Genomic DNA, 16,720 nt, shown 5'->3' with positions numbered 1-16,720 from the left:
CTTTAGATGCTTGACTTTAGGCTTGGCTAGACTGTAGGCAGCAGACATAGACTTGACTCACTGGAATGACTGTAGTTTGAAGCCCTCCAGGTGCTGGACACTAGCACTGAGATGTCTTATGTTTGCTAGTCCCAATAAAATGATGGAAGAGAGAGAATTGTAATGGCCACCCCCTTATATAGGGGGGGGGGCTGAGCCAAGGCCCATTGGTCAAGCTGCGGGTCACGTGTTAACCTGGTGCCCTCTGGGTAACATGTGATAACATAAACATAACATGGGACACCTCACAGATCCTTTAGATGACCTCTCACAGGTCCTTTATACCAACTATACATTAATACACTGACTACAATTCTATTACAATAAATGACAGTACAATAACAGCAGGAGGAACACTGCAGGAGAGCCCCAGATCACCGAGGGACTCAACCTGACAGGGCCTAAGTGTAGTGCAGGACCATGTCCTGTAGCTGTACATCACATATGTATTTACTTATTTTTGCATAGATAGTGTTTAGTAGTGGTGCACAATACTCCTGGGCTTTACTTTTTCCTAGTTCACTGGGAAATTTAACCCATTACAGAAATTTAACCTCTGTGGTGCCTACCAGAACCCTGGTCCTCTGGGGTGGGCAGCAGTGAAAGATTGAGAGGGTCTAGTAGACTTTTCTTTCATATGACATATTTGTAAAGCACAGAGGATAAAATATTTTTTTTTCCTTTACGTTGCAGCTGTGAAAAAGCAGCAAAGCTAGTCATAAATGATGACAAGATAATAAATTTTTTTGCCATTTTTTAATTTTTGGGCACATTTTTTACCATTTTGGTCATCTAGAGCTCTAAAACTTTTGCCATTTAGTTATGGGGCACTTTGAGGATTAGTTAGAGAATAGTAGGATATTATTAATATATACCATGTGTTTAAAGTAATATCATAGTCTATCACTGTTTGTACATAGATAACTATTTTCTAAAATATGGAACAAAAACAATACTTACTTAGTCCCAGTAACCTGATATTCCCTACAGCTCCTATTTGGTTCTGATCTTCTGTCTTCTTCTGCTTCTGTGCATTCGGTGCAGGACTCGCAGACTCAACCAATTACTTGCCACAGTAGAGTCTTGGACTGAGCACTCATCTCAGAAACAGGAATAAGAAAGAAAATCATGGGACCAGATAAAGGTGAACAAGAGCTTTGGGAAACAGGGTTCCATGTGTTTTTTAATTTATTTCTTTACAGCCCCCAGAAAACCCCTTTAATTTCTTTCTGCTCCAATCAATTTATTACAGTAGGATGGGTTGTGTGGGCCTATATGATTATTAGTGGGAATACTGATGTATTTGACACTTAAGGGTATATTCACATGACAGAAATTCCAAGTGGAATCCGTTGGAAAATTTCTGCTTGGTAATTCTGTTGCAGAAGATTCCCATTGTTTCTGGCACGGAAATTCTTATTCCACCATCTGCAGCAAGAATAGACATGTCTATTCTTTCTGCGGAGTCCACATGGAAATGCATTGCAGTCTATGTTATGCTGGTGCTCTGCTGTCAGTGAAGTGTCCGCACGAAAATTTTCCATGCGGTCATTCCATCATGTAAACATAGTCTCACTCCAACAACAGGTCCAGAGACCAGAGTCCAGAGACCTGCCGTCGCTGCCCGATTCTCTTCCCCTGCCTATCCTGGGGCCCAGAGACTGCCGGCTCCGCTGCACCATTGCCTCCCCCATCCCCGGTTTTTCTGACCCCGCAGAGGCCCCCAGGAAAGGCAGGGGGAGAGAGGCCGTCGCTGCCCGCTTCTCTCCCCCTGCCTTTCCTGTGGTCTAAAGCCCTGCTGCCGCTTCTCTCCCCCTAGCTATTGGCACTGCTGCCCCATTGCCGGTGCCGCTGCCCCATTGCCTCATCTAGCCCCGGTTTTATAATTACCTGTTGCCGGGTCGGGTCCGCGCTGCTTCTGGCTCCGGTGTGGCGTCTCCTGCGTCATTGCTATGCACTGCGCAATGACAAGTAACATCGTGTTGAAGACGTCACTTGTCATTGTGCCTCGCAGCGCATAGCAACGATGCAGGAGACGCCACACCAGAGCCAGAAGCAGCGTGGACCCGACCCCGGCACACCGGCAACAGGTAATTATAAAATCGGGGATGGGGGAGGCAATGGGGCAGCGGAACCGATAGCCAGAGGGAGAGAAGCGGCAGCAGCAGGGCTTTAGCCCCCAGGAAAGGCAGGGGGAGAGAAGCGGGCAGCGACGGCCTTCCCTGGGGGCTTCTGCGGGGTCAGAAACAGTGTATCGGGGTATACATATGCACACACACGTACCCTCATTTTAGCAAGCATATTTGGGTAAAAAAAATGTTTTACCCAAATATCCTTGGAAAAAAAGGGTGCGTGTTATAGGCATGTGCGTATTATACCCCGATAAATATGGTAATTAGGAGAAACCCTGGAATAAGTTGTTGTGAGTGAAATCCAGGGTTGGGTGGGGCGTTTAGCGTGTAGCATACATGTTTTTTTTTTTTTTTTACTGTTTAAAAATGTTATTATGTGAAAAAATATATATATATTTTTAACTCTCCCAATTTGGTATGGTCTTTCTACAACTTTAGACTTATGTGAGTGTGTTGGAAGGACAACACAGCCATGGTAGCTAACAGCTTGTATTCCCTACTTACTTGTTTGAAAACAGGAGGTGATGACTTAGAAATACTGTAGAATCCCATTCTGTACATGCGAGTACTGTCTATACCTATGTGAATAACTATGTGAATAAATATATAATTTGTACTCACTGGGAGTTGGATTTCACCTGATGTTGGCTCCTTGTGGGTGTGTTCACATGTTCAGATTTTTATTTGCAATAATTAAATATAAAGCCAGGAACAATTCATAAATGGAGAACACATATAAATACTGAGACTTCTTTCAAATCCATTCCTAGCTTTGTATTCAATAAATGTGATGAAAAACATGAACATATGAACATATCCTTAGTGCTTATAGTTAGTTGGGCAGGCTTTTTCTGCACTAACTTGTAGACTTATACACACCCATAAATTACATAAAAAAAACTAAATATTCCCAACAGAATTTATTATAAGAACCCATTATAAGTTGTATTGATTATAGCTCAAAACAAGTTGACTAATGTATCTATATCTATACATATTTTGGTTTTCATTTTAATTAATGGCCATCTTACCATCCAAAAAAAGAATCTTATAATATGTTATTTGTAATGAATTGTTCCCAAAGTCATAGTTTGCAATACAGTTGTAATTTACAATCCCTAGGTCTATAGGTTAGTGTTTGAAATCCTACTACAACCTTTTAAGCATGTGGCTCATGACAAATAGATAATAGTGACAAATATTCAAGATTTATAATGCAACACTTTACAGGACAAAACAAATGATAAATATTCTATGGTAATGGTAGCAAAGCAGCATTTTCTGTTTAAATAATTGCAGATTTGTCCTTTCAAAGTCACAAGAAATGGAATACTTGTCAAAAACAAGTAACAATGGCTTTCTCTGGGGGAGTTTAAATTTTAATGGTAAATGTATTATATGCATAATAAACATATAGATAACAAGGCTTTTAACAGAAAGGTATGGAAGATGGTACCTAAGATTGAGGCATTGGAAGAACTCAGCAGTGGAAAATTTGATAATGTAAGATCACCAGATCTGTCCTAAGTCTTGTTAAAGGGGTACCCCGGCGGAAAACACTTTTTTTTTTAAATCAACTGGTGCCAGAAAGTTAAACAGATTTGTAAATTACTTCTATATATAAATCTTAATCCTTCCAGTACCTATCAGCTGCTGTATGCTCCAGAGGAAGTTGTGTAGTTCTTTCCAGTCTGACCACAGTGTTCTCTGCTGCCACCTCTGTCCATGTCAGGAACTGTCCAGAGCAAGAGAGGTTTGCTATTGGGATTTACTCTTGCTCTGGATAGTTCCTGACACAGACAGAGGTGTCAGCAGAGAGCACTGTGATCAAACTGGAAAGGTAATTCAAAAAGAAAAGATCTTCCTCTGTAGTATACATCAGCTGATAAGTACTGGATTAAGATTTTTAAAAAGAAGTCAATTACAAATCTGTAAGAGCTGTAAAAGCAGCTCAATGATATTGATTATGAAGGGGATTCTTGTATCAGATACAGTGAATTGTTGTCAAAAGTCCACCTTTTTGAGAAGACCACCCCGTTATCCACAGCTATTTTTGTGTGACTGCTTTTGTAGTCCACCTTACACTGTATAGTGGCCATTTTGTTTGAGAAGACTGATTTTTAATGCAATTTTGCAAGAAATTTCCCTGTAGTTTTCTTCTAGAGGAAGTAATTTGTACACTTTTTCCATTGGGCAAATACAGTGCCACGCCGAGCTGCATCTACTACATCTCTCTTGCCAATCAGTACCTTGAGGTACAAGAATCTATATAGGCAAGAGCCCTGAAACAGTTGTCTACAGTTGGGTAACTCTTCCTTTTGGAGAGGACTCAAGTTTGGCTAGTATGATATTTATTTATATAGCACCAACATATTCCGTAGCACTTGACAATTCCGGGGGTACAAATAAAGACAAATATCAGACATTATAATATTACACACTAAATGTTGAAACAAGAGGAGTAAGGGCCCTGTTCACAAGGTCTTACAATCTGTTAGGAATGGGGTTAAGACAAAAGGCAGAAAGTGATTTATTAGTACATTGGTCCAGACATTTTTTAATAGGGGAGATTACATAAAGGTGGGTAAACCAGTCACCAACCCATCTCTGAATGTATAAAGTGCATACATCATAGAGGGACACTGCTGAATGAGTGGGGGGAAGCATAGTGATAGAATGGGAGACCAATTGGGGAATCCCATAAGCCTGTCTGAAGGGATGTGTCTTTAGGGCACATTTTAAACTGTGGTTCTTAGGTTTAAGTCTGAGGTTTCAGGGAACTGCATTCCATGAAAATTGTGCAGCATGTACTGCGGTCAGTTTAATTCTGTCTAGTTTGGGATATGTATTATTAACTTGTTGCTTGACTTGTATTTATACCTGTTTGCATTCTAAATTCCTCCATGGTCAGGCTATGCATGCACAACTCATTTTATCCAGCAGCATCTTGGTGGTGTATACAGTATACAGTAAATACATTTTTGACTTATGTCTTGGTCATGGCACATAGCTCTGCTGAACCTGAACAGAAGAAATAAGGTGCTACTTCTATACTTATCTGCGAAGTGACTCTTAACAAATTTTGCCAGTCATCTACCTACTGCCTGTACAATTACACCTCTACCCCATCTGTGCTATACCATATCAGCAGCTGCCATTCATGATCATGCTAAGAAGTAGTGAACTGGGAGTTTCCTGCCACAGAAGTCCACATCCCTTCGTGGGGACTTAGGATGAAGTCCAGAGTCTTCTTAGGCTAGAGTTACATATCGGGCATCCGGCTCCACTGATGCCAAAACCGAGGCCACAACTGAGGCCAGAAGTGCATCAGTTGGCATCAGTTGTGTAGCATCCGGCGTCCATTTTTTGTCATAGCCGAACAAGGGAAACGCAGCAAAATGCGTTCCCCTGTTGGTGTCTATCCAGCAAGTCCAATCATTGTCCAACTCAAGTAAATGGGATCAGTTCTACCATTAGTTTCCCACTGGTGCACGCTGGAGAAAAACGCAGCCAGACAACTAATATATGTAAAGGAAGCCTTAGACCCTGCTTCTTGGAATACAGCAGCAGAGAGGATAAACAAAAGTTATTTACTACAAAAAAGTTATCCACTACAAATTGCCTAGGAAAACTTCAAGTTATTTAAAATCTTCTGAGTCTGAGTTACCCACACTGTGTAAACATTCCCTAAATGTTTGTCAAAAAGACTTTGAATACATCAGAATTTTTCTGTAATACGCTATTGCATTTGCTGTCTAAATTTAGGTTGCGTTTGCACAATTGTATCAACCTTATCTTTATGAACTGTCCGAATAAAGATCAAATAAAGTATTGCTATGCCCACACATTTTATGTTTCAAAATGTGTTAAACAACTTCACAGAACTAGTCAAGCAGGAGTAAGACAATCTGGTAAAGAGGGTGCCATCTCCTTAGGAAATATGTTGTCAGTAGAGATGAGCGAATTTACAGTAAATTCGATTCATCATGAACTTCTCGGCTCGGCAGTTGATGACTTATCCTGCATGAATTAGTTCAGCTTTCAGGTGCTTCGGTGGGCTGGAAAAGGTGGATACAGTCCTAGGAAAGAGTCTCCTAGGACTGTATCCACCTTTTCCAGCCCACCGGAGCACCTGAAAGCTGAACTAATTTATACAGGATAAGTCATCAACTGCTGAGCCGAGAAGTTCGTGACGAATCGAATTTACTGTAAGTTCGCTCATCTCTAGTAGTCAGTCATAGCATATAGATTTCTATATTACCTTTTAAACAATGACCATAATAGTTCAGGGAATTTCACAAAGTACACAAGAGGTAAGAGGTCAAGAAACATGAAAGGGGGGTGGGGGGGGGGTGACCAGAGTGCACAGGCAGATTGTTCCAAAGACCACCAAAGTAATGTGATCATGATCTGATGTAACCTGATGTAACCTGCCCGTAAGACCCGGTCTCGCTCAGAATTGGTACCACCATCCCTACTGTCCTCTGGCTTCAACTCCCTCTAGTTCACCACATCCTGCTTTTACACAGGCTTCAACTAGCATCAGTTCACCACCTGCTGCTGTTGCCCACTACTAACTATGTGGCACAGATCCCATTCCACCACCTTGTTCTGTGTGTTCTACTGTACTGGGGCAGCTACTTTTATCACCAACCTTCCGGTTGTAGTTACTACCATATCTAAACATACACAACACATGATCCCCAAAAAAGGAATCATTTTTTCAGCTTTTCTTTCTACAAAAGCTATTTCGTCACTTTTCAGGACCCCAATCTTGTTGCAGCTCCTGAAAGGGAAAATCTGGGGAATGCTTGGAAAAAGCTATTGTGTCTTTACTTGCCAGCCAAGCTGTTGCAGCTCTCAAGAAAGGACAATTTTGATATATTTTCAGTGTTTACAAATGCTATTTTTCTACACTGTTTTTAGTCACCACTTCTGTTGTAATTCTGCGAACAGAAAGTAAGGCATCGCCAGGGCCTGAGTTTAGGAATTATGGACTCTACATAACCACATGGAGTGACATCACAATACCTGGCTAGATGTATCACTAGTCTACCACTGCCTGTATGATCATAGGGTAGCTGGAGAAGCAGTTGAGCTCACTTTTTTGGGGTCTTCAAGAGGCTGTCCACATTTTACAATTGAAAAAAGAATTAACAAATTATGGGGGAGTTATATCGAAACCATCACAGAGAAAAAGTCAAGCATTTTCCCACAGCGACAAATCAGATTTTTTCTTTAATTTTTCAGAGGCCTTTTTGAAAATTAAAGAAGCATTAAATGGGTACTCTAGTGGAATTTTTTTTTTAATTAACTTGTGTCAAAAAGTTAAAGGCGTACTCCGGGATATAAAAACGTAATCCCTATCCTAAGTATGGAGGATAAGTTTTAGATCACAGGGGGTCTGTCCCCCTTGCCGCTGATTGCCGGGGCCCTGTATGGGAGATTGTGGTGGGGCTGCAGAGGTCGGACCCCCCCCCCCCCCCCCCATGATCTGAAACTTATTCCCTATCCTTAGGATAGTGGATACGTTTTATATCCTGGAGTACTACTTTAAACAGATTTTTTAATTACTTCTATTAAAAAATCTTAAAGAGATTCTCCGATGGAAAACTTTTTTTTTTAATTAACTGGTGCCAGAAGGTTATACATATTTATAAATGACTTCTATTAAAAAATCTTAATTTTTCCAGAACTTATCAGCTGCTGTAAACTACATAGGAAGATTTTTTTTCTGTTTGAATTTCATTTCTGTCTGACCACAGTGCTCTCTGCTGACACCTCTGTCCATGTCAGGAACTGTCTAGAGCAGGAGAGGTTTGCTATGGGGATTTGCTCCTACTCTGGACAGTTCCTGATACAGATAGAGGTATCAGCAGAGAGCACTGTGGTCAGACAGAAAAGAAATTAAAAAAAGCAAAGAACTTTCTCTGTAGGGAGCAGCTGATAAGTACTGAAAGGATTAAGATTACCACCGAGGAAGTTCTTTTCTTTTTGGATTTCTTTTCTGTCTGACCACAGTGCTCTCTGCTGAAACTTCTGTCCATGCCAGGAACTGTCCAGAGCAGGTTAGGTTTGCTATAGGGATTTGCTTGTACTTAGGAAAGTTCCTGACATAAACAGAGCAGAGAGCACTGTGGTGAGAAAGAAAATTTATTAAAAAAGAAAATAACTTTCTGTGGAGCATACAGCAGCTGATAAGTACTGTAAGGGTTAACATTTTTTATACAGATTTAATTTACAAATCTGTTTAACTTTCTGGCACCAGTTGATTTAAAAAAAAATGTTTCCCTTTAAAAAACAAAACAAAAAAAATATCTTATTGGTTGCTATGGGCAACTGCACCACCTCTACTCTACACAGGTTTTGATAAATGTGATATTTTTATATATATATATATATATATATATATATATATATATATATATATATATATATATTTTTTTTTTTTTTTTTTTTTTTTTTTTTACATGAGTAATAGTTTATTTAATGTGTTATTCTAAAGTGATTTTGTGGCCAGCAATGAAGATCTGAAAATGAAATACATTAGTCTGGTTAATGTAAAAGACGTCAGCAGGTATGTCACTGTATGTTTGGTTCAGAAGGCTGCAATAGTGTCTGTAATATTGTAGATAAAGGGCCGATGAGTGAGCTCTGGAAAATGGAGGATTGTTGTGCAAGCCATTGGCTCATCTTTCCAGAAACACAGGTGGGAGTGTTGATCTACTTGTTGTGACTGCAGCTGTTCTCGGAGATGATGGGAAAAATTCTCTTCTATACAAGGGATTAGAGGAGTATAATGTAATTGTGTTAGCCAAAACATGCATCAGATGTGAAAAGGGGAAGACTTTCTGGGAAAGCAAAATATCTAGATAACAAATTCTGTACTTTAATCATGGTTTAAAATGTTAACATATTTTTTTAATGTATCGGATAAAGAAATAAGAACAGCCTTTTGCCTTGTTTATGTGGATGTTCATGTGTTAATGATGTTACTTGATACTTAGCGTAAACTGTGTTAAAAGCAATTATAAAACAGAAAATATGTCTCATACATGTTAAATACAATGTCATATAAAATCTGCAGCAGGGGGTAATTTCTAACAAATACGGAATCTGATATGGCATCCGATATAATGACTGCAGATATCACATTTTAAGCTATTATTTTAGGGTTGTCTGTACAATTGTACTATTTATAACATTTTCTACCACTTTAACCCCTTAACTACCACGGACGTAAATGTACGTCCTGGTTTGGCAGGACTTCGCGGATCAGGACGTACATTTACATCCTGTGTATGACCGTGAGCATCGGAATGGTGCTCGCGTCATACACGGCAGCCAGGGCCCCGACGGTAATGGCCGACATCCGCAATCGCGCGGATGTCCGCCATTAACCCCTCAGATGCTGTGATCAATACGGTTCACGGCATCTACGGCAGTGCGGTACTTTGAATGGATGATCGGATATTTTCTATTATTGTACTGCTAAAAAAACAATAAAAATAAGTATTTCTAAAATTGACCTATTTTGACCACCTCTAACTTTCTAATTTTTTTTGTGTACATGGGTATGAGGGCTTATCTTTTGTGCCATGATCTGTAGTTTTTATCAGTACCACTTTTGCGTATATGTTACATTTTAAAGGGGTAATCTGCCCCTTGACATCTTATCCCCTTTCTAAAGGATAGGGGATAAGATGTCTGATCGTGTGGGTCCCGCCACTAGGGTTCCCCCACAATCTTGGCTGCGGTACCCCAGTCATCCGGTGCACGGAGCAAAGTTTGCTCCATGCCGGATGACAGACGATGCAGGGCTGGAGGCTCGTGATGTCACTGCTACTCCCCCCGTGATGCCATGGCCACACCCCTCCATGCAAGTCTATTGGAGGGGCATGACGGCCCTTTGGTTAGAGGATAAGATTTCTAGATGTGGAGTACCCCTTTAACCCCTTAAAGGGGTACTCCGCTGGAAAACTATTTTTTTTAATCACCTGGTGCCAGAAAGTTGAACAGATTTGTAAATTACTTCTATTAAGAAAATCTTAATCCTTCTAGTACTTATCAGCTGCTGTATGCTCCACAGGAAATTATTTTCTTTTTTAATTTCTTTCTTGTCTGAACACATTGCTCTCTGCTGACACCTCTGTCCATGTCAAGAACTGTCCAGAGCAGTAGCAAATTCCCATGGAAAATCTATCCTGCTCTTGACAGTTCCTAACATGGACAGAGGTGTCAGCAGAGAGCATTGTGGTCAGACAGAAAATAAATTCAAAAAGAAAAGAACTTTCTCTGTAGTATACAGCAGTTGGTAAGTACTTAAAGGATTATCATTTTTAAATAGAAATAATTTATAAAATCTGTTTAACTTTCTGACACCAGTTGATTAAAAAATAAATAAAAGGAATACCTATTTAAGAACTCAGTCCATTTTGGCCTTAAAATTTTCATTTTTGCAATTTAGTTTTTTCCTCCTTTCCATTTAAAAATCATAACACGTTCACTTTTGCACCTACAGACCCATATAAGGGCTTGTTGTTTGGGTCACCAATTGTACTTTGTAATGACATTAGTTATTTTATAACATGAAGCCAGCTGACAAAGGCTGTGCAATTGTTGATATGGACCGCACCGCATATATCAGCTAAATAAGTCAACAATTGAGCGATTTATAGCATGCACTGCCCTCTTTGCAAAGCTGAGAGCTGCCAGTGTCATGGATTGTTCTCAATTATCATCTGGGAAGACCAGGTGGTGTCAATCTCAAAGGTTTTAAATGCCCAGACTCATCTGACCTTGCCCCAACAATCAGCACCATTGGTTCTTCTAAGCAGTTGTCTAGAAATCTGAAACTGAAAATAGTTGACGCTCACAAGGCTGGAGAAAGCTATAAGAAGATAGCAAAATGTTTTCAGACATCAATATCCTCTGTTCGGAATGTAATTAAGAAATGATAGTCATCAGGAACAGTGGAAGTTAAAGCAAGATCTGGAAGACCAAGAAAAATATCAGACAGCATGGGGGTGGATCAATCATGCTTTGGGGTAGTATTGCAGCCAGTGGCATAGGGAACATCTCACGAGTAGAAAGAAAAATGGATTCAATAAAATTTCAGCAAATTTTGGATGCTAACTTGATGCCATCTGTGAAAAAGCTGAAGTTAAAGAGAGGAAGGCTTCTACAAATGGATAATGATCCTAAACACACCTCGAAATCCACGGGGGATTACATCAAGAGGCGTAAACTGAAGGTTTTGTCATGGCCTTCACAATCTTCTGACCTCAACATAGTTGACAGACAGCCCAGAGATCTCAAAGAACTGGAAGACTTTTGTAAGGAAGAATGGGCAAAGATACCTCAAAGAAGAATTGAAAGACTCTTGGCTGGCTACAAAAAGCGTTTACAAGCTGTTGTATTTGCCAAAGGGGGAAGTACAATATATTAACTCTGCATGGTCCCCAAACTTTTGCAGACACCGTTTTTGTGTTTTCTGTTATTTTGAAAGTGTAAATGATGGAAATAAAATCTAACTTTTGTTGACATATTATGAGAATGTCTAATCTGTAATTTGATGCCTTTTGGAGATTTTTTCATCTTTCCTTGGCTTCTTTATGCACATTAATACAAATTTTTACCTGGGGTGCCCAAACTTTTGATCCCCACTGTACATACCTTTGAGTCCATCCCTCGCAAGTGTTGCAGTCTCCCCAAACTGGGATCACCGATGTGTGTGTTTGAGCTCCTCAAGTTCTAACTGCCACACAAGGACGCCTGGATCATCAGTGCCAGCACTATTTCAGCTGCCCCACTTCTGTAGCCTCGAGCTGGACACCGATCCGTGCCAGTAAACAGCAGAGAAAGCCGGCACTTCCCCGCTGCACTTACAACCAGCGCAACCTAGCGATGTCCATTGCTAGCAACGATCCCCAATATCGCTGATTCTCACCAACGATCCCCGCGGACCTTCTGGAATCACAGGTATTATATTCCCTAGGCTGGGAGCTACCGTGCCAACCTATATCTCAGTGACATTTCTGTACTAAGACCTATTCTTTGGATCTATGACATAGATACAGTCCAAGTCTGTTACTTTTGAGATATTCATTATGCAACCTTATTAGTCGCACTGCCTGCATTAATTCTTATTCAATTTAATTGAGACTAACTGACTCTTAGTCCAGCAAGGTCTATTTCACACTGTTCAATTATTTTTATTACCTTATTTGTTGTGACCAATTTTTATTGTTCCATTGCTTATATATATAATTTGAATCTGTAGCAAGGGCCCTGCTCGGATTCCAGCTTTATATATATGCTTTTTATATGATTTTTTATCATTAATAAAAAACATGTGATTATAGAGTAACCACCAGCTATATCCTATTCTGTTCTAGTTTTAATTTCTTAATTCTGTCTGCACCTTGAGATCTGAATTTCTGCTTTTCTTTGATTGCACATGTCTATGGCACTATTGGGTATAGTGTAACTCAGTATCTCGGTGTAGACATTAATTTTATCCATTTTAGTGTGTATCCACTCAATCTATTTATATTTGTGTATAACACTGTCTAAAAGCTCTAAAGCCTTGTGTAACACTACTAGGCAGGGCAGCCTACTAGGCAGGGCAGGGTAACAACCGATACCAGTTCCGGCAATTTTTTTTTTTTTGTGTCAGTGAGTGACTCACTGTCACTCTCTGACTGCTGGGGCTGGCACATTGTATACTGGCTGACTGACTGTACTCTTTACAGTCAGTCAATCAGTAGCAGAACACACATGGCAGAGGCAGCGCTGCCGCTGCTTCTGCACAGCACGTACCTTCAAGGCCGGCAGCCACTGCCTCTTTAAAACAGCAGCAGTGGATGCCAGGAGGTACGTCCGCTGCACTCTGCAAGCTTACGTCGGCCCTGTTTTCACGTGACCGGAGTCCAGAAGAGAAGGCCAGCGCTGGGGAGCAGCAGACATTGCCGAGCGGAGCAGCGCAAAGGAAGAGCCTGCCCTGAGAGGAGGACGGCCACAGAGGTTAATAAGTAAAAAAAAATATTTATACAGTACAGACCAAAAGTTTGGACACACCGTCTCATTCAGAGTTTTCTTTATTTTCATGACTATGAAAATTGTAGATTCACACTGTTGGCATCAAAACTATGAATTAACACATGTGGAATTATATACATAACAAAAAAGTGTGAAACAACTGAAAATATGTCATATTCTAGGTTCTTCAAAGTAGCCACTTTTTGCTTTGATTACTGCTTTGCACACTCTTGGCATTCTCTTGTTGAGCTTCAAGAGGTAGTCACCTGAAATGGTTTTCACTTCACAGGTGTGCTGGTGTGGAGGAGGAGGTGTGATGGTGTGGGGGTGCTTTGCTGGTGACACTGTTGGGGATTTATTCAAAATTGAAGTCATACTGAACCAGCATGGCTACCACAGCATCTTGCAGCGGCATGCTATTCCATCCGGTTTGCGTTTAGTTGGACCATCATTTATTTTTCAACAGGACAATGACCCCAAACACACCTCCAGGCTGTGTAAGGGCTATTTGACCACAAAGGAGAGTGATGGGGTGCTGTGCCAGATGACCTGGCCTCCACAGTCACCGGACCTGAACCCAATCGAGATGGTTTGGGGTGAGCTGGACCACAGAGTGAAGGCAAAAGGTGCTAAGCACCAACAAGTGCTAAGCATCTCTGGGAACTCCTTCAAGACTGTTGGAAGACCATTTCAGGTAACTACCTCTTGAAACTCATCAAGAGAATGAGTGTGCAAAGCAGTAATCAAAGCAAAAGGTGGCTACTTTGAAGAACCTAGAATATGACATATTTTCAGTGGTTTCACACTTTTTTGTTATGTATATAATTCCACATGTGTTAATTCATAGTTTTGATGCCTTCAGTGTGAATCTACAATTTTCATAGTCATGAAAATAAAGAAAACTCTGAATGAGAAGGTGTTTCCAAACTTTTGGTCTGTACTGTATATATATATATATATATATATATATATATATATATATATAAATATGTGTGTGTGTGTGTGTGTGTGTGTGTATTAATGACTGGAGCCAGGGCAGAGATGTGTGATGTGGCCTGCAGTGTGGGGGACAAGGACTGAGGCCTACAACTATATGGGGGCAACAATTAGCAACAGAGAGGGGCCTACAACAGCTATATGGGGGCAACTTAAACATGGGGGCCTAACCAAACTATATGGGGCCCATAAAGTTGGGTAGGCCCCTCTTCTAATATCTGCCCCCATAAAGTTTGAGTAAGCCCCTCTACTAATAGCTGCCCCATAATGTTTGGGTAGGCCCTTCTGTTAATAGTTGCCTCCATAATGGGGCAACTATTAACTGGCCTACCCAAACAATATGAAACAACACCAACCGACTAAAATATAGCTTATATTGCATAACCTGTTAAGGACCAAGGGCATACCTGTACGCTCTGGTCCTGCTCCCCCAGTTTGAAGCACGCTCACTAGCTGAGCACACTTCATACCCAGTGGGTCCCAACTGGTATCAGCAGCCAGGACCCGCAGTCAATGCCGGGCATCCCAAAATGGGCTGATGCACGACATTAACCCTTTAGATGCCGTGATCAAAGTTGATCAGGTTGTCTAAATGCTTAAGTTAACAGTGCTGGTTAGCTCAGTGGAACTGATGGGGATATTCGCAGCAAAATCGCGAGTTCCGATGGCCGGAGGGCCCTTACTGCCTCCTTGCCATCTGATCGCTGTTCTGATTCTCTGATTGCTTGTTGTAGCCTCCTATAGGGACAAAAAAAAAAAGTAAGTGTAAAAAAAAAAAGTTAAGAAGAGTGAATTAACCCCTTCCAAATAAAAGTTTGAATCACTCCCCTTTTAAATAATGTAATAAAAAAAAAATGAATACACATATATGGTACCGCTGCATGTTTAACTGTCCAAACTATTAAATTATAAGGTTAGTTAAACCACACGGTCAGTGATGTACACTGTACAAAAATACCAAAGTGATAAATTGTGCATTTTTGGTCACTTCATAAACTATCAAAAAGTTCCAATAAAACAAAAACGGCACCGATAAAAAGAACAGATCATGGCACAAAAAAATTAGCCCTCATATAGCCACATATGCGGAAAAATAGTTATAGGTGTCAGAATATGACAGTTTTCAGCATACTAATTTCGGTGCTTGTAATTATAATTTTTTTTAAAGTAGTAAAATAAAATAAATCCTCTATAAATTAGGTATCCTTGTAACCGTAAATAGTATCCTTGTAAACCTATGGACCTACAGAATAAAGATAAAGTGTCAAATTTACCAAAAAGTGCACTGCGTAGAAACAGAAACCCCACAGAAGATACAAGATGGCATTTTTTTATTTCACCCCACAGATATTTTTTTTGCCGCAATTTTTATTATAAAATTAGTGATGCTCTTCGGAAGTACAATTGGTGATCACATGTAATAGTCTCCTATGGGAACTAAAAAATAGTGAATAATGTGATAAGCCCCTTTCCTAATAAAAGTTTGAATCACCCTCCTTCCCTCTTTTTCTAATAAAACTATATAAATAAATATTAGTTGATATTGCCGCGTGTGTAAATGTCCAGAATTGCATATTTTTGGCGGCTACATATACCATAAAAAAATGTATAAAAAGTGATTAAAACAATAACAGTACCAACAAAAATAACAGATCATAGCAGAACCCCCATACAACCCCCTACACAGAAAAATAAAAAAAAGTTATAGGGGTCAGAAAAGGGCAATTTTAAGTACGCTAATTTTTGTACCAAAAATTATAGGGGAAAATTTATCAACACCTACACAGAGGAAAAGTTGACCAGTTGCCCATAGCAACCAATCAGATTTATTTTTATTTTTCAGAGGCCATTTAAAAATGCAATCTGATTGGTTGCTATAGACAGCTGCACCACTCTTCCTCTACACCGGTTTTGATAAATCTCCCTCATACTTTTTAAGTAGCAAAATAAAACAAAACCTTTTTAAGTTGGGTATCATTTTAATTGTATGGGTCTACAGATTAAGGAACATGTGTCATATTTACAAAAAAATGCACTACATAGAAACGAAAGCCCCCAAAAATTACAAAATGTCTTTTGTTTTTTTCAATTTCGCCCCACAAATAATTTTGAGCTGTAGATTTTGTGAGGAAATGATTGATGTCATTACAAAGTAGTGGGGCAAAAAATTGGTGGGGCAAAAAATAAATCTGTTCTATATGTCTGTAGGTGGAAAATAGCTAGGAAGGAAATGGAAAAAAGGTGTAGTCAGTGTAGGGTCCTTCTCAAAAGAGTTCCTTGTGTATTTTAGGATTTTTTCCTTAGATGATGTGTTGAAAATGGTTGAAAGAGTAAACCTTGTGCTTTTAAGGTGTTTTTTTTTTGTGAAATGTGCTAGGGGAAGATTGCTAGGACAGATAAGAAAAGGTAGTGTATTTAGTGTTAGTGTAGAGTCCTGTCTAAACGAGTAAACCTTGTGCTTTTACAGTGTTTTTTGGTTATGTGTGCTAGAGTAAGATTGATAGGGCAGATTA

Source organism: Hyla sarda, chromosome 5 (assembly GCF_029499605.1).
Source record: "Hyla sarda isolate aHylSar1 chromosome 5, aHylSar1.hap1, whole genome shotgun sequence".
NCBI lineage: Eukaryota > Metazoa > Chordata > Amphibia > Anura > Hylidae > Hyla > Hyla sarda.
The sequence above is the reverse complement of the archived record's forward strand: the minus strand, read 5'-3'. Positions refer to the sequence as shown.